At 54.5% G+C, this 27,259-nt stretch overlaps 1 protein-coding gene and 1 long non-coding RNA gene across 5 annotated transcripts in view; one reads left to right on the forward strand and one right to left on the reverse strand.

Annotated features, from left to right (window-relative positions):
- EPHB2 (EPH receptor B2) overlaps positions 1-27,259 on the forward strand; it is a 183,304-nt gene that overhangs the window by 111,675 nt on the left and 44,370 nt on the right. The gene's annotated exons all lie outside the window — the stretch shown is intronic.
- LOC131412933 (uncharacterized) lies at positions 3,796-26,348 on the reverse strand. Its single transcript, XR_009221878.1, has 4 exons — positions 26,170-26,348; positions 22,329-22,394; positions 18,633-18,723; positions 3,796-3,990 (listed from the first exon to the last, which is right to left on the reverse strand). It is a non-coding gene; the product is annotated as an uncharacterized LOC131412933 (long non-coding RNA).

Genomic DNA, 27,259 nt, shown 5'->3' on the forward strand with positions numbered 1-27,259 from the left:
GGGATCAGAGTGACTGCCCCCTGCTGACCTCACCCCTCCAAAGTGGCAGCATTTTGCACAAAAACTCAGCTGTAGGTAATATGCACCCTCTCTAGAATAACATGTATCTATTCAACAAATAGTTATTGAATTCCTACTATGTGCCAGGCAACCTGTTAGGCCCTTTGCATGAATCATCTCATTTAAACCCAACAACCCGTACGAGGGAGTCCGCTATTATTTCCATTTTACAGATGAGGGAAGTGAGGTTCAGGGAGTGTTTGCCTGAGGTCAGACAGAGCACGGCAGGAATCCAGAGCTTTCTAAATCCAGAGCCTTAACCCTAGACCACACCGCGCTGGCATAGATATCGAGAATTGCTGGCTGAAGTGTTTAAAAGGGAATGTCCAAAATGAACATTGAAGTCAAATCCCTGTGGTAGCTATCAATGGGAGACGCCAACCTGGCTCCCTCAGGAAGGTGTGAAATGTTGGCACCCCACCCTGGGCTCTTCGAGGGCCAGGAGGGGCTGTGTTGGGCTAGGCTGGGGACAGAGGGCTGACCATGATGGGTTCCAGAGGGGGCTATCCACCGCCCTAGCCAGAGGCAGCCGGATTCCATTAACCTGATTCTCTGCCCCACATAAACCTGCGGAGGGAGCCCCGGGAGGGGGGGACCGGGGAGGGAGGAATGGGCTTCCCCAGTCCCCAAGCGGAGCAGCCAATCGCATCAGTTTCCTCTCTTGCAGTCCAGGAGGACCTTGGAGGTGCCTGGCTCTTGGAGCAGGGACTGGGGAGAGGGCTGGAGAGCCAGAAAGTGGGGACAAGAGAATGCAGGCGAGGGTGCACAGCAGGAGCAGGGTATGGGCCGTCAGAACACAGGACCCCAAGTCACCGTGCCTGTCCTGCCCCTGCATGGCCTTGGATAAGTCATATCACCTCTCTGATCTTTAGGTTCCTCCCTGGTCGTCAGGACAAACCAATGCCACCTTTTCACACTGGGCAGATAAGCAATACTGTGCCTGACACATAGTAGGTACTTTAGACATGGTGGCTGTGACCATTGCCATGATTTTAAAATCGTGACCCCAATATTGCCCTTCTCAGCTTGCCCAGAACATTCACATCCATTTTCTCCTTGGAGTCACAATACTTCTTCAAGGCGTGAAAGGATTTTTATCAGAGAGGTTAAGGGACTTGCTCAAAATGGCACAGCTTCTATCCCTCGGGCTAGGGTGCAGCCCCAGTGACTGTCACACTGTGGGCCGCCCCAGCCAGGCCACTCCTCTTCAGTCTATTCCTCTGTCAAGATGCAGGTCAGGTGCTTCCTCCTCCAGGAAGCCTTCCTTGACCACACAGCTTGGTTAAGTACTCCTCCTCTCTTCTCCTACAGCCTTCCAGGTCTCTTCTGTCAGAGCATTTATCAGATATGGTCACAATTGTTAGGTAGCCCCACCTAAGACTCTGAGGGCCCAGCCCATGCTTTCTGTGGAAGGGGAGGGGGCACAATAAATATTTTGTTAATGACTGCAGCTGCACCCTCCCAGATAGGCATGCGGGTGTAGATAGACTCACGTATGAGTACACAGTTACGCACATGTGGGTTGGTGAGTACACATGTGCGCAGGTAGAGGGTGAACTTTCTGGAACATGTAGACTGAGCTGACGTGGATGCCCCCATCTCCCTACATCCATACAAACACATAAAAATACTAGAGGTGATGTTGACACAAGCTTGGAAGAAAGGAAAATCCTTGGATGACTGGAAGATAGGAAGAATAAGATTGAAATTAAAACATGCTAAGATCATTTGGGAGGTAGGTGGGGATATGAATTAGCTTTCAACTTGGTTGAAACAAATGTGTGTGTTAAAAATGTAAGGGGCTGGCCCAGTGGCGCAAGTGGTGAAGTGCGCGCGCTCTGCTGCGGTGGCCCCGGGGTTCGCCGGTTCAGATCTCGGGCACACACTGACACACGGCTTGTCAGGCCATGCTGTGGCAGGGTCCCATATAAAGTAGAGGAAGATGGGCATGGATGTTAGCCCAGGGCCAGTCTTCCTCAGCAAAAAAAAGAGGAGGATTGGCAGATGTTAGCTCAGGGCCGATCTTCCTCACACACACAAAAAAAAGTAAGGGTAGCCTTACAGCGTAAGGGTAGAAAGACTGGAATCTATAACTTCTGAACCAGTAGAGGAAATTAAAAGGCATAAAGAAAATTCAGTCAATTCTACAGAAGGCAAGAAGGACAAAAAAGTTTTCCATGGATGGTAAATAACACACATAAGATAGTATAAACAAGGTCAAATATATTAGTAATCATAATAAATGAAAATGGATTAAACTCGTGTTAAAAAACAGAGATTCTTAGTTTAGGTGGGGGAAAAATTTCAGCTCTGTTTACAAGAGACACAGATAATGTCTAAAAGATAACAATGCACAAAGAGTGTGAGTAAAGAGATAGAAGATGATATATCAGCAATATTCTCTATAATAAAACTGGTAGCAAGATAAATATCAGGGAGAAAAAAGACCTTAAGACAAGGTCTTAAGGGGGACACATAGGGGTCCCTCTGTGGGGACAGAGAGGGTCAATACTTAATGGCAAAATGAATAATTCACCAGGAAGATGTAATAATCCTGAACTTGCATGCGCTCACAACATAGTCTCAAAACACTTAAAAAAAAAAAAAAAAAAAACTCCAATACGCTTGCAAGAAGAAATTGTCAAATCCACATTCGTAGTGAGATATTTTAGCATAGGTTTCTGAGAAATTGATTGACTAAGTAGACAAAAATTATTAGACGAATGACCTAAGTAATAAGAACCCTGATCCTAACAAATAAAAACTGCACGTTTTTTTCTGATGTTCTCACACAAAGAGGGTCATACAGACCCACGGACCTTCCCCAGGTATATAAGCACATCAGGACAGAGAGTGACAAGTGTGTGGGCACTGTTGCAGTTAACACCCACCAAGACTCCCAGAAGTGCGAGGGCATCTGGTGTGTGGCCAGGTGTTTAACTAAACACTTCCCTGGTGCATGACTTGGACAATTAAGTACCCATCTGAGTCTCAGTTTCCTCTTGTGAAAAATGCAGATTAGTGGTCAGCAAACTGTAAAGGTGCAAAGAGTTAATATACGACTGAACTCTGCCATTATAGCATAAAAGCATCCATAGACAATACATAAACAAATGGGCATGGCTGTGTTCCAATAAAACTTTATTTTCAGAACAGGTGGCGGGCCGAATTTGGCCTGCGGACTGTAGTTTGTTGACCCCTGATATAGATAATACCATTTGCCTTACAGGATTAGTGATGACATAAAGAATAGTAATAGCGGTAAAGCCTCTCACACAGAATGAGCTCAATAAATAGTCCCTATTGTGAATAAGGACTTACCGTGAGGGCGTGTACCCACATATATATGTACATGTCTGTACAGAGACACATGGACACGTGTACATCTGTTTGCATATGGATGTACAGAGAAAGGCTCAGCTGTACATACGAGCACATTTTGTACACACAAGTAGTAATGTACAAGCGTGAGCCTGTGTTCATACATGTAGGCAAATCATTTAGAAAATGGGGTCATGAGAACATGGACCTCATTGGGTTGTGAGGATAAAATGAATGGCGCTTGGTGCACGGGCTGGCACACAGTGAGCACTCAGAAGTTAGCTTTTATTATACATGGGAACAGGTTTGGAGACACAGCGAAGGGTGCCTGACACCACACGCGTTCACAGACGTCCCCATAATGCGACTTTTGCGAGCTTGTTTCCGAAGGAAAGCCGGGCTAACGAGGACGTCGTCGTCGCTGCCAGCAGGTGCCCAGAACAGCCCTGACGGGGATGCAGTTGAGCTTTCTCCTGAGATGCTGGGCAAATGAGCAGAAAAGGCATTTTAATCCCTTGTCACGTCTCCAAGGGCTGGAGGACATGTGCTGAGTTGGAATTTTTCAACTTCAGCCTTTTTTTTTCCTTGACACATCCATCCCAGAAACATCTGTGAGATAAAACAGAGAAGGTCTTATGAATTCAGCTCATACTCGGCTTGCGCTCCCACCCCGAGCAAGCGAGACATGAATCACCGGCCCGGGGGCCCAGCGGCCCCGCAGAGCGGCCTCTCCAGCGGGGCCCCAGCCTTTCCTGAGTAGCTGCTTTTGATTTCCTCGAAGCCTTCTGATCGTCTACACTCCACAGAGAGTGTGTGTCCGAGGGGAGGTGTGCTGGGAACTCGGCTTGCGTGCCGGGGTGGGGGGTCAGCCACTCATTCCCCAGGCTCGCTGAGTCCTGCTCTGCACCAGACACTCGGGGTGAAAGATGAACCAGACATCTTTCTGGACATCCAGAACTAGACAGGGAGTCGAGGCCACCTTGCGTGTCCCCATTTTCCCTTTCTTCGAAAACACTGGAGGAAGACCGCTATTGTGGTTTGCGAGAGGTGCCTCAGTGGTACATGGATCCGTAGAATATTCTGCATTGGGAGTTTTTATCCTTGCAAGCAGCAGGGGTGTGTGATGCCTGCTGCTGGGTCAGGGATCTGCCAGCTAAGGTCTGATAGCCAGCCGTTAATTGGACTTGACCTTCTAGGGGCCCTCGTGTGCCCTGCAACCTCAGGTCCTACCAGGTGGTTGAAAACCTGAGCCCTCTCTGCCTGGGCTCACATTTTGTCTCACCTTTTCTGTATGTATCAAGAAAGTGAGTGGATTTCAGAGCTGCAGTGTCCCCTGCACCTAGGGTCGGGGAGGGGTGTGACCAGCCCTCTTGCTCATTTCTTCTGTCCAGTGAACAAACCCATATTGGGCACCTGCTATGCTCCAGGCCCTGTGCTGGGCACTGGAGACTGAGAAAGATAAGACAGTGCCCTGCTTTAAAGGGTATTTTTCGTGTTCTCAGAGATATAAAGTCCTGTGGGGGTGCAGAAGGTGGGAAGAGAGGCCTTGAAGTTCTGGGGGGCTGGGGCAAGACCAGGGAGGCATTACAGAAAAGGGGGCTTCTGAGCTAGATTTGAGCATGCAGAGATGAGGGACGCTGGGTAAGCAAAGGCACAGAGGTGGGAAAGTTCAAAAGATGTCCCAACCAGAAGGGGCTGATTATCCTCAACTCCCAGGTGTTACGAAGGAAGCAGCCAAGGCCTGAAGAGAGGAAATGGATTTCCCATGGTCACAGGGGCCCTGGGATCCCCAAGTCCCTGTCTAGGACCATCTCCAGAGTCAGGGGCGAGAGACCCACTGATGTGATTCCACACACACAGACACCTGCCTTCCCTGGTCTGGTCAGCTGCTGTGTGGGGTGGGGGCGATGTGATGTTTACAGAGTCACAAGTTTTTAGAAGCTGCTTCTGGAGGGATGGGGTCTCTGGAAGGAGGGTGCAGATGGGAGAAAAAAGAGTTTCTCTAGTCCTGAAGTATTTGTCCCCAGGCCCATTTTGCAGGTGGGAAAGTTGAGTCACAGGAGACCAAGTAACGTACCCAGAGTGGCAGAGTGTTTAGAATAAGATGGAACCAGGCTTCCATGAAGCTGGGGGGAGGGGAGAGGGTAGATGCCAGACTAGGTCCAGCCATTTTCCCATCTGTTTCCGGGTCATCTCTGTCTTCCTGAGGGCAGTCCCAGACCAGTCCTGTGTGGCTGCTCCGGTCAGCTTCTGACCTTAGCTTTCCCCACCTCATTCCCAGAATCCTTAGCAACAGATGGGCAATCTGAGAGGGGCAGGAATGCCCCCCGTCCTTGGAGGGGCTGGCTCCTGTTTACCCAGCTGGTGTGAGCCCAGGCCGGGGTCGTGGAGAAGACCTGGGAGGCCTGTGGTCCAGCTGGCGCCCCGCTGCTCAGGTCTTATGACCCCTTCTCTCCCCTTCAAGGCCCCTCCCTTAAAGAGGTGGCCCAAGGTGGGGCTTGGCCTCATGGGAGAGGGGAGCTTGGCTCCTGAACATCCCCTTGATGTCTCTGCTCTTTCATCTTTCCTGTAAAGCAGAGGTGGTCGTGAGGAAAGAGGACGTGCAGGGGAACATAGGAGCTGGTTCGGTGGACAGAGCATGGGGTTTGGGACCAGAAGAGCTGGGTTTGAGTCCCAGCTCTGTGTGACCCTAGCAAATCACACGCCCTCTCTGAGCATCAGTGTCCAAGTCTGCCGACTGAGGGCCACGGTCACCCCTCTCTCGCCAGAGTCCTTGTGAAGCTCAAGTGCAATAATGAATATGAAAATGCTTTGAGGAGTCAAATGCTGGTGATCAGGACCATTTCTTGATTGACGTAAGGGGAATATCTGTTTAGATGGGTTCGTGCGGCTAGCCAGGGGCGGGAGCGCTGGCCCGGGAGTCAGAGGACCAGGGAGCAGTGTGGGCTCTGCGTGGCTCTGGGCATGAGCCCTCATTCACTTGTCTCGTAGTCCCACTTTCCTAGCATCAAACCGGGACAATGAGCCCCGTTCTCCCTACAGTCTCACAATGACCGGGTGGGATTACTCATCAGCACCAGCCCTGGGCTAGGCTAGCAGGTGGCTCCTGTCCCCAAAGAAAAATCATCCCCGAGGAGGATTGTGGGGCTCTGAATCCTAGCGTGTCAGATAATTAAGTCTAGCCTCCTCATTTTGTAGATGGGAAAGACAAAGCCTTAAAGAGGAAAATGACTGTCCCAGGCTGTCAGAAATGAGAGCCCCCATTCCTCTCCTCTCCTGAATCCAAGGCAGACATTGCAAGTCAATCATGATGCTCTTCCCACTAAACCCAGATGATGCCTGAGGATCCTTCTCAACACAACACTCTAGGCAGCTACCAATCAATTGATTGAAGTGGGAGGATGAGACGAGACTATTTGTGTGCCAACCCTAAATCCTAACCTTGCCTTGTTCAAGGCCATTGGCCAGATTTATCAATGCGAGGACTCAGACCCGGGTTTTCTCACCCACTCTGCCTCTCCGTTTATTCCTGAAGCCAACTTTTATTGAGTACCCACCATGTGTTCAGCTTTGTACTAGGTTCAGAGATGAATCTCTGCTCATGGTCTAGTGGGAAAAAAGTCAAAAGGGAAATCATTATGACATGAGGAGATCGTTGGAGATGTAAATGATTTCCTGTGGGAACTTGGAGAAGACAGCAACCTGACTGTTCACACACTGGGTTGGGTGGCTGTGGTGGTTAAGGAAGACTTCCCAAAGGAGGGGGCATTGCACTCAGCACTCAGCCAGTAAACAAGTGACAAATGTGAGGTCCAGAATAGGGTCCAGATACATTCGCTTCTCTGGGGATGAATGACATCTATGGCCTGTGAGATGAAGAGAAGGTATCATAGGAGGGGCCACCTACCCTGATGAACGGGAGTTTGCAGTGTTGACAAGAGGCAAATATGGGACTTGGGAGGAGTGGCTTAGGGATAGAAGGAGAAGTTTCTAGGCTGGCTTTCCTAGAGGGCTGAAGCCCAGCAACATACACTGTCAGGCCCCTGTTGAACTCACCCATCGTACCCTGCACTCCTTCACTTGTGGCCCTCATCATACTGCTCATTATTTAATGTAGGTTGGCCTTCCCTGGGCAAACTGGAAGCCCTGATGGGGCAGGAACTGGGTCTCATTTGTTACTAGCTGAGACTTGACCCTAGCCCTGACACAGTATCTGCCTGGTTCATGATAGGTACTCAGTAAATCTTGGATGGATGGATGGATGGATGGATGGATGGATGGATGGATGGATGGGTGGGTGGATGGATGGATGGATGGATGGATGGATGGATGGGTGGGTGGATGAGTGGGTGGATGGATGAGTGGGTGGATGGATGGAGGGAGGGATGGATGGATGAAGGGATGGTTGGATGGGTGGGTGGATGGATGGATGGGTGGATGGATGGGTGGATGGGTGGATGGGTGGGTGGGTGGGTGGATGGAGGGAGGGATGGATGGATGGAGGGATGGTTGGATGGGTGGATGGATGGATGGAGGGAGGGATGGGTGGATGGTTGGATGGGTGGATGGATGGATGGATGGAGGGAGGGATGGATGGAGGGAGGGATGGTTGGATGGGTGGATGGATGGATGGAGGGAGGGATGGGTGGATGGTTGGATGGGTGGATGGATGGATGGATGGAGGGAGGGATGGTTGGATGGAGGGATGGTTGGATGGGTGGATGGTTGGATGGGTGGATGGTTGGATGGATGGATGGATGGTCATGCAGCCTCTCTAAGCCTGTTTTCTCCTCTCCAAAACGGGGAAAATAGTGTGAACCTCATAGGGATGATATGAGGATTAAATAAGATGATGCAGCTAAAGCCCCTAGAACAGTGCCTGGCATTCAAAAAAATATTTATTGAAGGCATTATGATAACTTTAAGCACAAATGTAAAGACAGTCTCAACAGATAGCTCCTGACAAATGAATTTTGCATGCTCTCTGCCAGGATACTTAAAAGAGGAGGGAGCCTGGGACACAGTTGTTAGAAATGAAACCCAGTGGTGACCATCAGGACAGGAAGACCTTGGTTGGGAAAATCTACATATCCTTAAGAATGTGGAAGAACAGAGCTAAGCACTTCACACATATTAACTCATTTAACCCCCACAGTGACCTTATGTGATAGGCATTGCTATTATCCCCACGTCTCCTATGGAGAAGCTGAGGCACAGAGAGGTGAAGTAAGTTGCCTAAGGTCACACAGCTGGGACGTGGTCTGACTCCCAAGGCTGCTCTCTTAACCACCTGAGAAGCTCACAGTCGAGTGGAAAGACAGAGCTGTACTACCGGGTGGCAGTTACTAGGGGCAGAAATGCTGATATCTTTCTGTCCCAGCAAGGTGCCTGCCACAGAACAGGTTCTCAATCAGTGTCTGTGGAATGAATGAATGAACAAACAAACGAATGAATGAATCTGCACACCACCAACCCTTAGGGCAGCGTGACAGCTCTGATAACGGTATCAGAGGTCAGAGGGCGTGGGTTAGGGCCTACAGCATCTAAGATGGTGGTGTCATATCTAGGTGGATGTTCTCACGGTCAGTTTTACAGCTCGCTCGGGACACGTGCTTTGCTGTCCATTCTTGTCTGTCACTACCAGTAAATGGCCTTGCGGGTTACTCGTCTGATCTTCGCCAGAGCCTGCTGCTGTCATGTCAGTCCTTGTGGAGCAGGAGGGAACTGGGTGGCAGAGAAGGCCCGGGGCCAAGGAGACCATGCTCAACTCCAAGCCGGAGGTGGAGAACTCCCCCCTCCTGCCACCACCATCTGTGTGTCCTCAGGCAGCCACTTCCCTCTCTGAGCCTCGCTTTCCTCGTCAGCACTAGGGGGAACAATGATAACAGTCCCTCACAGGTTGTCGTGAGGCGCACCCGTGGCCACCCTCAGGACACACAGAAGCAGGAGGTGAGGTGGTTCTGGAAGGTTGGGTTTTACAGGCTGGTGTCTGGAGCAGGTGGGTCAGTCTTGAAGGTGGGAGCAGTCGGAGGCCATGGGAGATATGAATGGCAGCCCCGTGCCCTGTCAGCCCCACGGTCACCCCTCCCCGCCTGCCCAGTGGCTGAGATGGCCACCATGTGATTAACTCCCGGGATGGAGGCCTGGCGTCTCCAGGAGGGAGCCCGTTTAATGCATGCAGGGTACAGACAGTGGAACGTTTTGATTCCCTGGCAAAGACGCGTCCTTGGCCTCTCCCAGCGTGAGCTGAGTTCAGAGGGAATGAGATGCGGCGGGGGGCAGAGGGCAGACACCAGCAGCTGGGCGAGAGCTGAGACCTTGAGCAGGGGTCCTGTGGGGCTGGGGGCAGCTTGGGGAGCCACACGCCTGGGCTCGGGTAAGGGGCAAGCGGAGGGCCCTATAAATGGAGCAAGGAGCTGCCCGGAGCAGCCTTCTTCCCTTTCAACTGTCTGCCAAGGAGCAGCGTGGCCACAGGCTCCACGCGGCCCGGAGAGGAGGCACTGCCAGCCCCCCCCCGAGCACCTGTCCCAGAAGCCTAATTACCGGCTCTCGGTGGGCAGTCCGCTTGCTGATTGAGAGTCCTTGGGGAGAAGGCACTGCTGAAATCCTGAAATCCTCTGAAGGAATCACTTTATTCCCTCGCAGAAGCAGAACCTGGCATCTCCTCTCTCACCCCTCCCGTTCGCGTGGGGTGTTACCAGAGGCAGAAGAAGCTGCTCACTGGTCCTCGTTAAACCCCACTGCCTCTCTCCACCCTCACTGTCACTGCCGGGCCATCCACCATCATCGCCGCCTGGCCCACGGCGCAGCCGCTCTGCTCCCGAGTAGTCCATGCCCACGCAGCAGACAGAGGGACCTGTTCCAATCACAGGCCATTTCACAGCCCTGCCTAACACCCCCCAGTGGTTTCTCATCACACTTAGAGTCGATCTGCATCTCCTTTCTGTGCCCATGGGGCCTGCAGCTTCCAGCTCCTTCCTCCCGCTCTGCCTCCATCTCCCACTTGGCCCTTTGTTCACCCCTCTCCAGCCACACAGGCCTCTGCAGCTCCTCAAACACATTATTTATTCCCTCCTGAGGAAGGGCCTTTGCACGTGCTGTTCTCTCTGCCTGGAATCTTCTTCCCCGTGCTCTCCCCACAGCCAGCTCCTTCTTGTCTTTCAGGTCTCAGCTCACAAGTCACCTCCTCAGAGAAGCCCTCCCTGACCACCCCAGCTAGAGCAGTCACCCCCTCTGTATCCTCTAGCACATCACCCTGTATTTATTTGATATCTGTTAATCGTCCATCTTCCTCATTTGATTATAGGCTCTAGAAGTAGGGACCTAGCTTGTCTGGTTTGCTGCTGTGTCCCCGGCAGCTAGAACACTGCCTGGCACATAGTAGGGCTTCACGTCTGTGGAATGAATGATCCCTACAAGGAGAAATGAGTAATACTTACAGCCACTGAATGAGCCCCCGCAGGCACATGGTCCAGCTGTCGCCTCATTTTGTCCTCGCAGTGTAAAACTCTAAAGGGAAGTGTCCCTATTTTATAGCTGAGGAGACTGAGGCCCCAGGGGTTCAAGCAGGTGTCCCAAGGTCATGCAGAGAGCAAGTAGGGCCCCAGATCTGTCTGAGTGTGAGTCCCTGCTCTTATTGCTGTGTTGTTAAAACAGGCGTTATTACCCTTGTTTTACAGACCAGAGAACAGAGACTCAAAGAGGGGTGTTCACATGCTTAAAGGCCTCAGCCAGGAAGGGCTGGGGCTGGGATTTGAACCCAGAGTGCGGCTTTCTCTACAGGGACAGGGCTGGCAGGAGGCCAGGCAAGTGTCTATAATGCATGGGCTTCAGGAGGCTGTCCGGTTAGACAGCAGGGTCCAGGGTGCAGAGCAAACTCCCAAGGAGAGGAGACCACAGCAATAGTAACATGTAAGACTTCACGAGCACTTCCTGCACACTTGGCAGTGTTCTAAGTGCCTCACGTGGGTTAACCATCTTCTTGACAATCTTAGGAGGGAGATAGCGTTATTAGCCCCATTTTGCAGATGACAAAAGGCACAGAGAGGTTATGTGACTTACACAAGGTCACCCAGCTAGGAGGTGCTGAAGCTGGGTTAAGCCCAAGGACTAACCACTGCTCTGTACTGCCTCTCTGAGGAGACAAACACAGGCAGGGCTCCAGAGCCCTCAGGTGCAGAAAAGGGCTCCAAGCCCAGTGGAGTAGACAGAGCCTGCAGCCCGGGGCCACCAGATTCTAATCCTCGGGATCCTGACGGATCCCAGCCTTCTGGGAGGCTCTCTGTCTGGTCAGATCTGGGGGCTGAGTCCTGGCGTGGCTGGAGGCCACTCAACCGCTCTGTGCCTCAGTTTCCTCGGCTGTAAAACAGGGCCAGGAGTTCATCAGGATGCTGTGATGAAAGGAGAGGAAATGACCAAGCTGAGTTAATCCCCCACCCAGCCTGGAGCCCGACCCCGGAGTGATGGGCGAGCAGTGAATGAGAGAGAGCACATGGCTTCCATCTCAGCTTATATCCCTGCTCGGAATCAGTGATGTTGGGGGCAAGTGACTTACCTCTCTGTGCCTGTATCCCCTGTAAACGAGGATAATTATAGTATAATTTGAGATTACGTGAATTAATCCACATAAGGCACTTAAAATAGCACCTGGCCCAGAGTAACCTCTAAGTGTGAGCTGCTATTTATCAGAAGATTACAGATGTGAAAATATTGGTTCTGACCTCTCTCGTAACTAAGGAGGCTCTCTTGAGCAGGGTTGCCATGAGGTCAGAGAAAGTCAGCGAGGAAGCTGTGCTCTCAAGCCCTCACTTGGTGATGGCGTGGGCTTTCTCTGCAGGCTGCCCGTCACCAGAATTTGCCTCTCCTCCCTTCATCTCTAGTTTGCCCAAGGATTCGAGTCCTTCCCTGTGGGTGCTAGAGCAAAGTGCTTGTCAAGTTTATGAGCTTTCAGAGCCACTTTTAGCGACAACCAGGCCTCCCCATTTTTATAAGGACGAGATAAGGGAAGAGTTTATGAGATTAGAGGGTTGTCATCATGCTCTGCTTTGATGTCTGTCTGTCTCTCTCTGTTTCCTTCTCTTTTACAAAACCAAAGCACAAGCTGAGAACAGCAGCCCAGGCTCATAAACACACTGTTCAAATAAAGAAGACATTTAGGGGAAGGTTGAAGTGCCATTTAAAGGTGATGGCTCTCAAGTGACCGTGTCTGGGCAGTTTGTCATGAAGTATCCCAGCTGTTGGCCGAAGATCACTTGTGCTGCAGATCTTGCTATTGGCTCTTAATTTTCAACTTTTGACCCTTTAAAACCAAAAAGATCTGGGATTTTTGTAAGCTTGGGGATTGGGGTGTTTTTAAAGTCACTTTTTAAGAAGGCATCGATCCCTGGTCAAGTTGGGATCAGTTAGACTCAGAGGAGCCCCTGAGAGGAGGCTCGGAGCCCCAGGTCTCTGCTCTGCTAGAGGGGACTTTATGATCCAAGAATGTTCCAGTCCAGGGCCTGGGCAGGCTTCTTCCCGATTCTCTCTGGGTTCACAGGCTGTCATGCCGTGGGCAAGCTGTCTGATCTGCAGACAGAGGCACCGACACGTCGTCCGGTGCTGGGCGGGAGGCTCATGGCTGTCCACCCCGTCTGCCGTCCATCCTCGTATCCTGAACCCCCACACTCACAGACTTGGGGTTCCAGCTGCAGGTCCTCAGCCTCGCTGTGGTTCCCACCTCCACACCTTTGCATGAGCTGTTCCCTCTGCCCAGCATGCCCCGCCTTTCATTCTTTTGTTTTGTCCTTGTCTTTCACAACGGCTCCAGCGTTATCACCTCCAGGAAACAACCAAGTCAGGGTCCCACCACTGGGCTCCCAGGCCCCGCACCTCCTCCCCCGTGCATCCCCTGGCACTGATCACACTCTTTGGAAACTGCCTATTTACTCAGGCATCTTCCCCTTCAGGCTGGGAGCCCCCTGAACTTTGGGTCCCTAGGCCCAGCCCAGGCACAGGCTGGAAGAGGTGAGGCCTTGTGAGAGAGTAGTTCAGACCCCGCCTTGGGCCTCAGCTGTAGTGCTCCACTGTTCCCCTCCCAGCTCTGACCGAGTAACTGCCTGCGGGTTACTTATCCTCACAAAACCTTGTCTTCTCTATAAATGGGAATATCAATGGTACCTGCCTTACAGAATTGCTGTAAGAATTGTTGATGGAAGCTCACACACTCGATGGTATTAACTCTGAATCTTCACAAGATAAGTCCTATTAATAGACCCATCTTCCAGATGAGGAAACTGAGGCACAAAGAGAAGTTGAGTAACTTGCCCAAGGTTAGTGGCAGGGCCAGGGTTCAAGGGCAGGGCCTAACCACTGTGATGCACGGCCCCCCAGTAAAGCCCTCAGCCTGGCACACAGTAGGTAGTCAATAGAGATGGATGGTGGCTGCTGTTGTTAATAGCTCAGTTCATTTTTAATGGTGGAAGAAGTGGGACTGGTCACAACACAGGAGGAAAGGCTCGAGATCTGGGGAAAACAGAGAGAAGGGAAAGGAGTTGAGACTGGGGAGTAGGCCAGCCAAGGCCAGAGCAGGAGGGCTGGACTCTGAGGAGGCTGAGGCCTGGGCAGGCTGCTGGGAGAAAAGGGCTGAGGGCACCAGGGCTCTGTGGCCATTTGAGCAGGCACAGGGCCACCACTGGCTTCCCTGCTCTTAGAGAATAAAACCCCAGACTCCATCACTGAGCACACAAAGCCCACAGTGACGGAACCGCGGATCACCTTTCTTGCCTTGTGTCCCACCCTTTCCCCCACACACCCCATGCTCCAGCCACCCTGCCCCGCCCTCCAACCCTGCATGCCTGTGCACACACTGTTCGTCTGCCTGAAATGTCCTTCGTCTCTTCTGGCCCTGACGGACTCCTATTCATCCTTTAATGCCCAGTTCAAATGGGCCCCCTCTGGAAAGTCCTCTTTGATACCCTAGCTGATCATATTCACTGTCCTCTTCTAGACAGTGAGCCTCAAGGCAATGACTTATTCCACTCTGTACCTCGTGCCCAACAGAGAGCTGGGCACAAAGTCTTACTTAGAAAAAACCTGATGGGCTTTTGTTGTTAAGTCTGTCCTCAAATCAAGCAGGCCCTGGTGAGACCACACATATGATCTCAAATCCTCAGTGTCCAGGAGGGCTAGGACATGGAGGCAGAGCTGAGCAAGATTAAGGAAAGAATCCATACTTCCCAGGGATCCAGACGGGAGAATGCTCTAGAGCAAGTGGGGCTCGGGAACTTTGCTGTGTGCCTAGAAAATGCTGCCAGGAGAGTTTGTACCTGAGACCTCACTCCACGCTCCTCCAGCACCACCCAGAGATGGCTGCAGATAGAAGACAAGCTGGAGGCCTGAGGTGTCCTGTCCCCTGTCACTCATTGGACCTCCTTAAAATGTGGAATTCAAAACTGCCCTTGCTTGAGCAGCAGGGAGGATGCTGGGCTGTCACTCTCCTTCTACTCTTACAGTCTAAGACCACATTGGCTTTTTCAGCAGCTTTTGGCTTGTGGTCAACTCAAACCCCCAGATCTTTTTCACTGGGATGGCTGCCAAGCCACATCTTGTGCATTTGATTTATGGTTTGGGTTAGCTGAGGCCCACTCCTGCTCCCCAGAAGCCGACAGGAGGAGGACGACAGTTTCTGGACCCCTAGGAGCGAGAGCAATTGCAGGCCCCCAAACCAGGAGCCTCCGTGTGAAGGTGGGCAAGCTCCCCTCCTCCCTATTTGTGTTTCCTAATCCCTTTTCCTTGAGGTGCCAAATGCCGGGGCCTCTTGAGTGGGATTGTCATTAGCATTCAAGTCACAGGCCACCAGGTTGGTCATTAGCACCAAGTCACAGACCAACCTTTCGGGTTCCTGGGGGAGGCAGTGGTTCTGGAAAGCACCCAGAAGGGCAGGGAGAGGGGCAGGTGATGGAGGCCTGGGTCCTGAGTCTGGGGTCCCAGGAAAGGCGCTTCGCTGCTCTGAGCCTCAGTTTCTCTTCTGCAGAATAGGGGTGACAAATCCCAGCCTGTGGCATCGTCAGGACAAAGGTGCCCAGGCAGGAAGTGCCTTCCCGGGCACAGGAGTGTCATCCGGGGTCGTAGACAGCTGGGGCCGAGCAGCTGGATATCAGGGGCCCGGGAGTGTCCGCTCCTACCCCACACACTGAGCGGGAACTGCAGCGCTGTGCCAGTACCACCTATGCAAATACTGTGCCCGCACGGCCCAGTGGTCTTCTCCCCGGGACTGCCCTTTCAATGCCACCTTTTCAGAAAGGCCTTTCCTGACCACACTCCCTGGGGTGACCCCACGGCCCTGCCTCGGCCCTGGCTGTCTCCCTCGTGGCCGTCGCTAATCGTGCATAGTGCCTGTGCTTGCCCATTGCTTTTTCCCTCTGTCGCTCTCACTGGACCCCCAGCTCCATGAGGGCAGGGATCACGTCTTCGTTGTTCCCCGCTGACCCCCGGCCCCGGCACAGAGTCAGGACTCGACGTTGCGTGGAGAACGACCATCAGGGACCTGGGAGACATTCCTGCGGACTTCCGTTACAAATTCTAATTGCGTTAAGCGAGCTAGGGGATCCCTATAGAACCTAGAAAAGGAGCATGCGTATTTCCCTCTGCCACACACAAGGTCACTCCCCCGCCCTGGGCCTCGGTTTCCCCAGCTGTAAAATGTTAGGCGTAAAGTGAGAAATTGAACTATCTTTTCTCTCAAATCCTAGCTCTAAAAGACTTAAGTCGGCCTAGGAAGGGGGAGAAAATTGTATTGAATTGTATTGCCTGTTGGGTTGAAAAAAACAACTTCTGCCAGGAGATCTCTCTTACTCTGTCACTTTCTCCATTAGCCTGGAAAAAACTGCCCTGCGCAGGCCCAGGCCTGCGGAACCAACACAGAAAAAGTCACAGGCCCCCTCCTGCCCTGGCCGCGGGCAAAGGGGCCCCTGAAAGGTGTGTGGCAGCTGCTTCCCCGGGGGGTCCAGGGGTTTGTTGCCTTAACCGAGCTCACCGAGCAGGTAAAAAATTCCAGACGTGTTCTCTGCTGACAGCTAATTGTGTCCTTTATTAATGACCATGGCTTTCAGGGGGCAGGTGGGAGGAGGGAGGAGGCCAGAGTCAGCCCCAGGGGCTCCTTCAGGTGGAGCTGATGACCACATTTCTGGATCCCATAGAAGGGGAAGTGCTACATGAGGTGACCCCGAAAATGCACCCCCAGCTGGAGAGGGGAGGGGCCCCTCCCAGGCTCCCCAGGCCCCAGCAGGGGCGGCTGGCGCCGACAAAATGAGGCAGGGACTCTGGAATCTGGCGGCCCAGGTTCTGGGTCCGAAGTTGGCCTCTCAGAACACAGCCACCAAGGTACGATGGATGGCCCGAAGCGGGGAGCCACAAGGGGAACTATGGCTGTGGGCAGCTTGAGAGATGCTCCCAGCTCCATCCGGCCATCACCCCCTGTCATGGCACCAGGACTGGGCCCGCCAGGCCCTTCCTCAGTGACCCACGACACCACCTGTCAATACAGCAGCCAGATGTGCCGGGGGACTCGGGCCTGGCCCTGCCAGATGTGTCAAGCTTTCCGAACACATCCGGCTTCCCCTCGGGCACATCACAATTATTATTTAACACTCACTTTTCCAGCATCTGTGAGGCCCAGGGATTATAGGCTGGGAGGCTCCAGCCTGTCGATCCAGCTTAAGGTCTGGGGGCCTGGAGCCCACTACACATCATAGGGCCTGTTTTTTTCAAGGACCCAGTGACGACTTTTACAAGCCCCATTGCAGTGATAGCCTCAAGCTGGAGGGAGGGCTTTTGTGGAGCTCTGTCTGTTCCCTATTTTCTCACTAGGCTCCTGTGTTAGCCTAGGGAGGAGGATGGGGTGTGCATCATTAACCCCAATTGTAGATGAGGGATGCGAGGCTCAGAGAGGGACATAGTGAAAAGGTAGCTGAGCTAGGACTTGAACCAGGCAGAGGAAACAGCACGTGCAAAGGCCCTGAGGCTAGAGGAGGCCTAATGTGCTCCAGGAGGCCAGTGTGACTAGAGTGGAGTGAGCAAGAGGGAGGGTAGTAGGAGATGAGTTCATAGAGGTAAAGAGGATACAATTACATCAAAAAGAATAAAATACTTAGGGATAAATTTAACCACCAGAGAGGTAAAGGGGGTTGTGTAGGCTATTGGTTTTTACTCCGAGTAAGGTGGGAGCTGTTGAAGGCCTTTGAGCAGAGGAGCAACACACAGCGGATTCCTGCTCTGCAGGATCCCTCTGGCTGATGTGCTGAGAGCAGACTGCACTGGAGGGGAGTGGGGAGGTGGGAGCACAAGGGCAAAGGCCAGGAAGCCAGTGGGGAGGCTCCTGCAAAGATCTGACAGCTGCCACTCCTCTGCCCCTCTTTCTTCCCTTCCAATCTGGGCAGCAGGATGCCTGGGCTGCAGCCCCAGCTCCATCCACCACTAACTTGCTGTGTGACTTTAGGCAAGTCACTGTCCCCGTCTGGGGTGTGTATTCTATGGTCATAAAATGAGGAGCTTGGACCAGAAGCTCATGCAAGTTCTCCTGACTTCCAATGACTCAGACCCCGCCTGCCTCTCCAGCCTCGTCTCCCGCCAACCCCAGCCTCGAACTTCACGCTTCAGCGACCCTGAACTATTTGTAGCTCCCCATACACGCACACACCATGCCGTTTCATGCCTCGGTGCCTTTGCTCAGGCTGTGCCCTCTGCCTGCGATGCCCTCTCCCGCCGGCCGCCCTGCATGTGGAGACCCCGTGTTCTTCAGCAGGTCTCAGGCTTGGGTGACATCTCCTCCAGGGGCTTCCCCGCCCCGCCCCCCTTCCTCAGTGCCCCTGGGCACATTGAGGGGCCATGCTGATCTTTAAGAGAGGACAGAATGAAGTGGATGTGGACTCAGATCCCAGCTGCGTCTCTGGAGTTGCCTAATGTTTCTGAGCCTCTGTTTCCTCATCTGTAAAATAGATAATTGTGTTTCCTACTCCCGGGGTGAAGGTGAGGAGGCAGTAAGATTGTACAGCACCTAACCCAGCGCCCGGCACGTGGAGACTCTGGGATCTGTGAAGCCAGTCTAGCTGCAGAGAAAGGGCCTTGAGTGAACATGGGGGGGGCGGGCTGTCATCCTGGACAGTGTGGCCCAGATCCCTGGAACGGCCCCGCCCGAGACCCCAGCCTCCTGCAGCCCCGTGGCCCAGGGGACTTCCTGTCTACCCCTCCTGTCACCAGCCCCTCCCTCCGCTCACCTCCTCGTCAGGGCCTGGTCAGAGCAGCCTGCCGGCAGCCACACAGCACTTGGAAGCGTCCTTAATTGCTTCACCAGAGTGGGGAGTCACCCTGCAGGCAGATAATTAAAAAGTTCAGAGCTTGATTAATTGGGAGGAAATTGGAGGAATGGGGCTGCCTGCTGGGCGGGCGGGAGCTCTCAGCCCCTACCATGGGGACCGTGGAGGGAGGCAGGCCAGAGCTGGGCCTGGGGGCCTAACGTGGGATCCAGGGGCGGGGAGGGCCGGGCGTGAGACACTTTCACCCGCCTCTGCAGGTTGTGGGATTCAGGGTCTGGCTTCCCCAGGAGACTGTGAGACCCCCACCCCGCCCAACACACACACACACACACACACACACGACTGGAGAGGAGACGTCAAGAGACACAGGGGTCAGGAAAGTTCTGGTTAGTCTGGTCTTGGGGCCGAGGGACCTACAGGTCTTCTAGCTTGTCAGGCCATGAGGTGTCACGGAGGCCTGCTCGGTGCCGTGCGACACACCCTGTCCTCGGTGGACAGGGTGGGTATGGTGGCTCCTCATGGAGCTCGTAGTCGGGCAGGTGGGAGGGTGGGAGGTGGAGGGACAGATGTTAACCAAATGCCAAGAAGGACGAAGTAGGATGCCTTGACGGCCCATTACTGGGGGCACAGGGGGGAGCTCTGGGGACTCTGACATGGTCTGGGGTGCTCAGAGGCCTAGAACAAAATCTCCAGTCCACAAACAAACTGAGGGACCTTCGGCACAATATTCCATCTTTCTGAGCCTCAGTCAGTCAGTCAACAAACGCTTCCTGAGGCCTCCTGTCCATCACCTCTTGGCCAAACAAGGGCCGAGAGGTGCCAGACAGTGTGGGTACCTGCTGTCCCTAGGCGCACAGCCTGGTGCGGGAGGCAGACAGTTACAGCCGCATAATCACGCAGTGGTGGAGGCGAAGGGCCCGTGCTTGAGGAGCACAGGAGAGAGCCCCAAACCCAGCCCTGGTGGGGCATGGCATCCTAGGAGAAGGACCAAAAGGTGACTCGGGCTGGAGCTGAGACTTGAAGAGTAAAGAGTTAGCCAGGCGGAGGGAACAGCCTGAGCAAAGGCCCGGCGGTGAACCGAGCACAGCTTGTGGGGAGCTGGAAGCTGCCTACTGTGACAGGGGCCCAGGCGCACTGGGAGGGTGGTGGGAACTGAGGCTAGCGAGGTGGGCCATGGAGGGCAGGCCAAAGCAGGCTGGACTTGCCACAGGCCCGAGGGAGCACCGAAGAGTCTGGAGCAGAGGAGGACCCGGCAGATGGCCGATGTGGAGGCTGGCCTGGGGAGGCCCGGGTTCCCCGCTCAGGCAGAGAGAAGACGTGTTAACACAGTTCCTGCCGCTGCCTTCTGACTTCTGTAGCCCTGCCAGCTGCTGGTGGGGATCCACAGAGCCGGGTCCTGGCAGGGGCAGGAGGGGAGCCTGGGCATGTGAGGGAGGGAGGCAGGATGACTGACATCCCCTGGGTGGTCCAGTAGGAGCTACCACAGCAGGGGAATGACTGAGGCGCTCCCTGGCGGTAACCTGGCCGGGCAGGGGCCCCTTCTCCGGGGGGAGAGGGGAGAGGAAGGGGTGGGAGAGTGAGGAGGGGCACCCTTCAACAAGCTGGGACACTGAGGGCCTCGGAGGCCGGTGTTAGAAAGAGGATACAGGCTCTGCCCTTGAGTCTCAGAGTGACTGGACGAGGCCCTTCCTTTCTGTGAGCCTCAATTTCCTCACCTCCAAAGTGGGGATAACACCTCCTGTGCACAGGGTGATGTGAGGACCGAATGAGGTTATGGGCTCGGGAGGCTCCCGGCCCAGCCCAGCGGGCGCGTGGTAGGCCCTCAGCGAGAGGCAGCTCCTCCTTCTAGGCGGGGAGCCTGCCGCCTGCTTCCAGCATGGCTTTGCCCAGGACACGGAGGATCAGGCACCCTGCCCAGCCCGGCCCAGGGGGACGACTCCGCTGGCTTAACCCCAGCAGCAAAAGCAGGAAGCGTGCAAAATGCAAAAGCCACTTCGCGTGAGGGAGACCCCGAAACCCTGCCTGCCCAGCCACAAGATCACCACAGGCTCGGCCCTGACATACGCACAGCACAGGCCCCTGAAACCAATCGGTTTTTCCACAGTTCAAGGAGAACGGAGGGCCCAGGGGTGGGTGCCAGAGCCTGTCCACAGCTGGAGTCCACAGCTGGAAGCAGCCATGGAGATGGTCCCAGCCGTGCCCAGAGTGGGCAGGAAGTGGGCCAGGCTCACAGAGCAAGAATGAGCCAGTGGCCACAGGGGCAGGCGAGCCCCAGCCTCCCCCTTCTGGGCCCAGGACTCTTTCCTCTGTCCAGACTCCTCCCCCCAACCCAAATCCAGAACTTCCTGGCCATCCCAAGGCAGGAAAGTGAGCCAGCTGCCCTTCAAACCTGGCACCGCTGAGCCTCGACCCCTCCCTGGCCCCTCTGCCCCCGGCAGCCAGCAGTCAGGCCTGGTCAAAGGAAGGTGTGCCAGCCCCCTGCTCCGTCGTGGCCTCTCACAGGCGGAGCCTGGGCCTTTTGTCCCCATGTCCCAGTGCTTGGCCCAGAATAGGGGCTTAACTAATGCCTGTTGAATAAACTCATAACTCCCCATCTCCCCGCCTGGAGCCGCACTCATGAGGGCAGGGACATCTTCATCTCTGTGTCCCCAGGGATTAGCACGTAGCAAGTGATGGGCCAAAAATGAATGATTATAATAACCGCAGACATTTGTGTAGCGCTTTCTCCGTGTGAACTCGTGGAATCTTCCCAACAGATAGAAGTTCAGTGTTCTCATTCTCCCTGTTATACAGACCAGGAAACTGAGGCACAGAGAGATCCGTCACTGGCCCGTGATCACACTGCTGGCAAGAGGCAGGCCTGGGTTCAGCCCTGGCGGCCGGCTCCACGCTTCCTGCCCAGGTCGTTTCGTCAGACCTCCTGCCCTGGTTCTCGGGACGGGGAGCCAGACTGCGGCGAGCCTGCCTCTGCCCAGAACCACAGGCAGAGCCCTCTGGTCTCCAGGACCCCAGGAAGACAGAGACGCTCCTTCCCCACCCCCGAGGCCTGGCACACTGGGCCTGACTGAGCATCGACTCCACTGTGGCACCAGTCGGTGTGGGGATTAAACTGGAGTCTCTGGGAGGAGGCGGGACAGCAGAGCAGCAGGCCGGCCACGGAGGCCTCGAGGATCACCCGGTGCCAATTAGCGGCCCCGCTGTGCCAGGCCCAGATGGCGCCCTGCCTCGGCCTGACTCGGGGCTCGCTCGGTCAATTATCACCTATCCCCGGAGCCCAGGGGGCAGGCGGGGAGAAAATCTGTTTCCCCGTAATCCTCCCTCCCTCCCTCCCGGCCGGCTGCCATCCTGCCTTGGGCTGCCTGGCCACGGGCTCTGGGCGTCTGCAGAAGGTGGGTGCCGGCTGGCTGCTTTGGCCCCAAGCCCTGGGTTTGGGGCCCAGGTTGCCTCTACCTTGCTTGCTGAGTGACCACAGCCAGCCCTGTCCCCTCAGTAGGCCTGACAAGATGGTCTCCTGACATTCAGCCCCCCGATGATTTCTCTGTCCAGTCGTACCTGGAACCACAAAGACCTGGAGTCGTGTGACCTTGGGGCGGTCACTTCACTCCCTCTGAGCCTCAGTTTCATCATCTGTAAAATGGGGGTGATAGTGGTACCTACCTCAGTGGGTGGTCATGTGGATTTAGTGAGAGAATCCCTGTAAATCATTTGCACTGGGCCCAGCACCTGGAAAGCACATAATAAATGGGAAATATTATTGTCCTGACATACTGGATGTGTAATAATAGCTAACATTAATATAGCACTTGCTGTATGTTCTAAACTTTCTGTATATTAATCTATCAGACCCACAGCCCCTGCCCTCGAGTTGCTCTGTCCAGTTGGGGAGACAGACCTGCCTTCATTCAGCACGCTGAATTGACTGAGCACCTACTGTGTGCCAGACTCTGTACTAGGTGCTGGTGATGTGGAGATTAAACACCCAGCCCCTACCCCAGCCAGGGTTCACCAACCCGTGGGCAGAACACAGATGAGTCACATCGGGGTCACGTCTGGTGGGGGATGGAGCTGGTTTGTGCCAGCTTGGCTCGCAAGAGCCGACTGTGGGCATTCCTCCCCAGCCCAGTGTTCAGTTATCTCAAATCAGTAGCTCGAAATTTGCCCTGGTAGGAGCATTTACACCATAAAAATTGGCAAACACAACAAGTCTGGGCTTTTTTTCCCTAGCCATTTACCAGCACACCAGGGCCTACAGAGCGTGTGTCTGGTGTGCAGCAGTGGAGGTCTGAGTCGTCCGCTGTGGAGAGTGGAGGGCAGGCCTCCCAGGGGCGTATGTGTCAGAGTCACCAATCCCAGGGGCAGGAGCATGGGCGAGAAGGGCATGGAGCTAAAGGACCAGTGCATGTGCCAGGGCATCTGGGGAACTGCGAACAGAAGAGAGAAGTGACAGATGGGGCTGGAGGAGCGTCAGGAGGATTGCCCGAGACCAAGGGCGTTTCCGGGAGGCAGGACTTCCAGTTTTAAAACTGGGATGAGCTGGTCTCCCTAGTGGACAGGCCCCTGGGGAGAACAAATGAGCAGTGGAGAGGAATCTGAGCATCCATGCGGCCTGATGAAATCAACGTGATAATGTGGTACCAACCTGGCGTTTACTTGGCTAAGTATCTTCTCACCCACTTCCTCCTCTGATTCTCACGACACCCCGTAAGGGGCATATTCGGTCATTCAGCAAGTACACATTGAGCACCTACTGTGTTCCCACCACTCTGCCCAGAGCTAGGGGACCAATGAGAGCCAGACAAACCTGGTTCCTCTTCCCCTCCCCAGGGACTTCCAGTGCAGGGAAGAGACAGACAGCACACAAGTGTGTATACTCTTTTCTAATATGATGACGAATTATGACGAGGGGCAATGAAGGAAGCAGAGACTGAGACGGAGCGTAACAAGAGAATGGCTTTAGCCAGGGTGGTCAGGGAGGGCCTCTCTGAGGAGGTGGCATTGAAGCTGGGGCCTGAGGCATGAAAGGGATCAGCCGTGGGAAGAGCAGGGACAGCGTCCAGGCAGAAGGTACAGCATGGCCAAAGGCCCTGTGGTGGGAACACGCTGGACGACCGATGGCCTGGAGCGCAGTGAGCGAGGGGAGTGGCCGGAAGCAGCAGAAGCCCGCAGAGCCGCCCGCAGGCCTGTGGGCCAGGGCGAGGTGTGTGCAGTTACTGTAAGGGGCGTGGGGAGCCACTGGGGAGTTTCCGCAGGGTGATGTGGGTCTGATTCGCTCGGATCAGATCACCCCAGCGACTGCGGAGAATTGGTGGGGGTGGACCGGAGCCGGGAGGCCCTTCAGAGGCGCCCACCGCGTCTATACCAGGCGGGTATCCGTGGAGGAGACTGAGTCTTGGGGCGGGGACCTGTCTATATCCACACACCTGCCACAGGAGCAGCTGCCCGAGTCTGTGTCTTCGGGTCTCGTTGTTTCCGTCCCACTTCTGTACATGAGACTCAGATGCTGGCAGGACCGGGTGCCTTCCTCGCTGAGAAGCTGGGGTCAGCGTGGCCCCTAGGGCGCCGGGCACCGTGCATGGGCAGCTGCCCACACCTCCCTCTGTGGGAGAAGAGGTGGCCGATGGGAGCTGAGGCCTCAGCACACAGTCCACCTGGGCTCAGAATCTGCCTCTGCTGCTAAACAGCTGTGTGTGTAAGCTCCTCTCCGGGCCTCAGCTTCCTCAAATGTCAATAAAGTGGTTGAACTGAATGTTCTCCCAGCCCCTCACTTCATCCATCCATTACCCACCAGGTACTGGGCATCATATTTAGAGTTCACAGTCCAGCCAGGTACTTACAGATTCATAAGTAATTAAGATAAGTACCTCAACCCTGCTTGGGTGCTCAGGGAAGACTTCCTGTAAGAGGTGATACCTACGCTGAGTCTCAAAGGGCTGTAGGAGTTTGCCTGATGACAAAGGGAGGGCTTTCCAGGTAGTGAGAGCAGGAGGGACAAAGGCCAGAGGTGCAGGTGGGCCTGGCGGCGGGCACCGTACGAAGTTGACTGTGTGCAGCATCAGGGACCAGGCATGGGGTGATGGGCACTGAGAGATGGACAGGTGCCAGCCATGGGGTCCTGGGGGTCCTGAGGAGTCTGGGGAGCTGTTGTGGATTTTTTTTTAAAATAACCTCTTTATTGTGATGTAATTCACATACTGTACAACTCACCTATTTAAATTGTACAATTCAGTGATGTTTAGTATATTCACAAAATTGTGCAACCATCATCACAATCTAGAACATTGTCATCACCTCAGAAAGAAACTCCATTACCCATTAGCAGTCACTCCCCATTCTCTGCTCTCTCCAGCCCCTGGCAACCACTAATTCACTTTCTGTCTCTATAGATGTGCCTATTCTGGACATTTTCTTATAAATGGAAGCACACACTATGTGGCCTTTTGTGTCTGGCTTCTTTCTCTAAGCACGTTTTCAAGGTTCATCCATGTTGTAGCATGTATCAGTACTTCATTCCTTTTTATGGCTGAATAATATTCCATTGTGCCACTGTGGGTGTTTAAGTGACGCAGAAAGGTCTGCACTTTAGAAAGCTGGCTCTGGAGGATGGGCAGGAGGAGGCCAGATGGCCAGGAGAGGCTAAGGAGTGGGCGGAAAGAGCTTTCTGGATGCCCGCAGGGGTGGGAGGATGGCAAAGAAGAGCCAGGATGGGGCACTGCTGAGGAGGGCAGGCCTGGTAATTGATTGGCTGCAGGGGGTGAGGGGAGGCAGGAGGCACTGAGGGCTCCTGGTGACTGGGGGGACACTGATGCCACCTCCCAAGACAGAAGGGAAGGTTTTATGAAGCACAGTGCAGATAGATACAGAAACCGCAGAAGGCCCAGTGGGAGGGCCGAGGGGGGTGGGCAGCACCCCCAATGAGGAAAGGCTTCTGGAGGAGGCAGCCTGGGGACTCTTAGAGGGGGGCAGGACATGGTGACGGGAGAAGACAGCCGGAAAGGCGGTCCAGATGGAGGGGTTGGCACAGCGCAGAGGGGAGAGTGGGCAGCCACCCACCAGCCAGGCCGAGGGAATCGCCAGCAGGTGGAAGAGGCCTGCTAAGCTGGGCAGGCCCTCACCCGAGAGGGAGCCAGGAGGATCCTGGTCTTGGGGCCATAACCCTTTGGCATCTGTCAGGCTGGTCCTAGACCCTCACAGGAGCCCTGTGCTCCCCTCCTGCAGTGGAGGAAACAGGCTCAGAGAGGTCGACTGCTTGACTGGAGCCAGGCCTGCAGCCTGCGTGTCTTGACTGGACACTGCTGCCAGGATGGTGGGCCTGCCCCTTCACCCGGCCAGCAGGGACAGGTTTGTGCCTAAGAGGAAGCAGAGAGGGGGAGGGCAGGAGGACTCGGGGGCCCCAGAGCCATCGCAGCAAAGGGGAGAGAGCCCTGGACGGGCACCCAGAGCAGGAGCTGCAGGCCCTGCCCGGGACTCATGGACCGCTGACGCAATGCAAGTCACTTACAGGCAGTAGAGTGTGGTGGTGAGGGCAGTGGCCGCAGGAGTCAGACCACCCGGGATCCAATCCCAGCTCTGCTGCTCTAAGCCCACGTCCTTGGAAAGCTGCTTCACCCCTGTACTTTCGTTGCCTCATCTGAAATTGAAGATGACAACATTACCTCCATTATAGGGCTGGGTGAGGCTTGGATGAGTTAGTATGGATTAAATCCTTAGAACAGCACCAGCACTTAATAAGTACCCAGAAACATTGGCCGTCTCGTATTTACGCCCTGGAGCCCTGGTTTCCCCATCTGCGCAGCGGAAGCGCTAGTAACTCCCCAGAGGCACTGCCATCCTCATTGGTGTCACCGCAGCCTGGTTGGTTGTGTCAAAGTCCTGTCTCTCCCTCACTGGCAGCTCCCTAAGGGCGGGGCTGGAGCTAGTTCCTCTCCGAGATCCCCACAGGCCCTGGTCAGGGTGGCATCAGCCAGGGTGGTGTTGATTAGGACGGTTGTCACCTTCTGAAAGTCCCTCCGAAAGGCAGGCAAAGTAGGGCCTGGGGGGTTGGGGGGGCTGTTTTCCAGCGTCCCTGGTGGGGATTGTCCTTGGCTTGTTCCCTGAGCGCCTACTTTATCCAGCAAGCCCTGAGATTATAACTGCAGCCCCTCCCCGACCCTGTGCCGGGCGCCGTTCATTGCATGCAGCCCTCACAGCCGCTTTGTGGGGTGGATGCTTTCTTGCCAATGAGAAACTGCAGCTCAGAGAGGCTGAACTACTTGTCTGAGGTCACCCAGCAGATTGGTATTTGAACCAGATACAGCTTAATAGTGCCAGGAATTGTTCTAGGCACTTTTGCCTCAATTAGCCAATGTAATCCTCACAACAACTCTAGGAGGGAGATACTACTCTCCCCATTTTACAGATAGGACACAGCTTAAGTGACTTGCCCGGGGTCACACTGCTGGCACAGGTGGAGCTGGGATCTGCCAGGCAGCCTGCACGCTAACCACCGTGCTTCCCTGCCTTTCTACCGGCAGGATCTCCAAAGCCCAAGCTCTTTCCACTTGAGCAGGCGGCTTCAGGGAGTATTTATGGAGCGCCTGCTGTGTGCCAGG

This window comes from Diceros bicornis, chromosome 13 (genome assembly GCF_020826845.1).
Source record: "Diceros bicornis minor isolate mBicDic1 chromosome 13, mDicBic1.mat.cur, whole genome shotgun sequence".
NCBI lineage: Eukaryota > Metazoa > Chordata > Mammalia > Perissodactyla > Rhinocerotidae > Diceros > Diceros bicornis.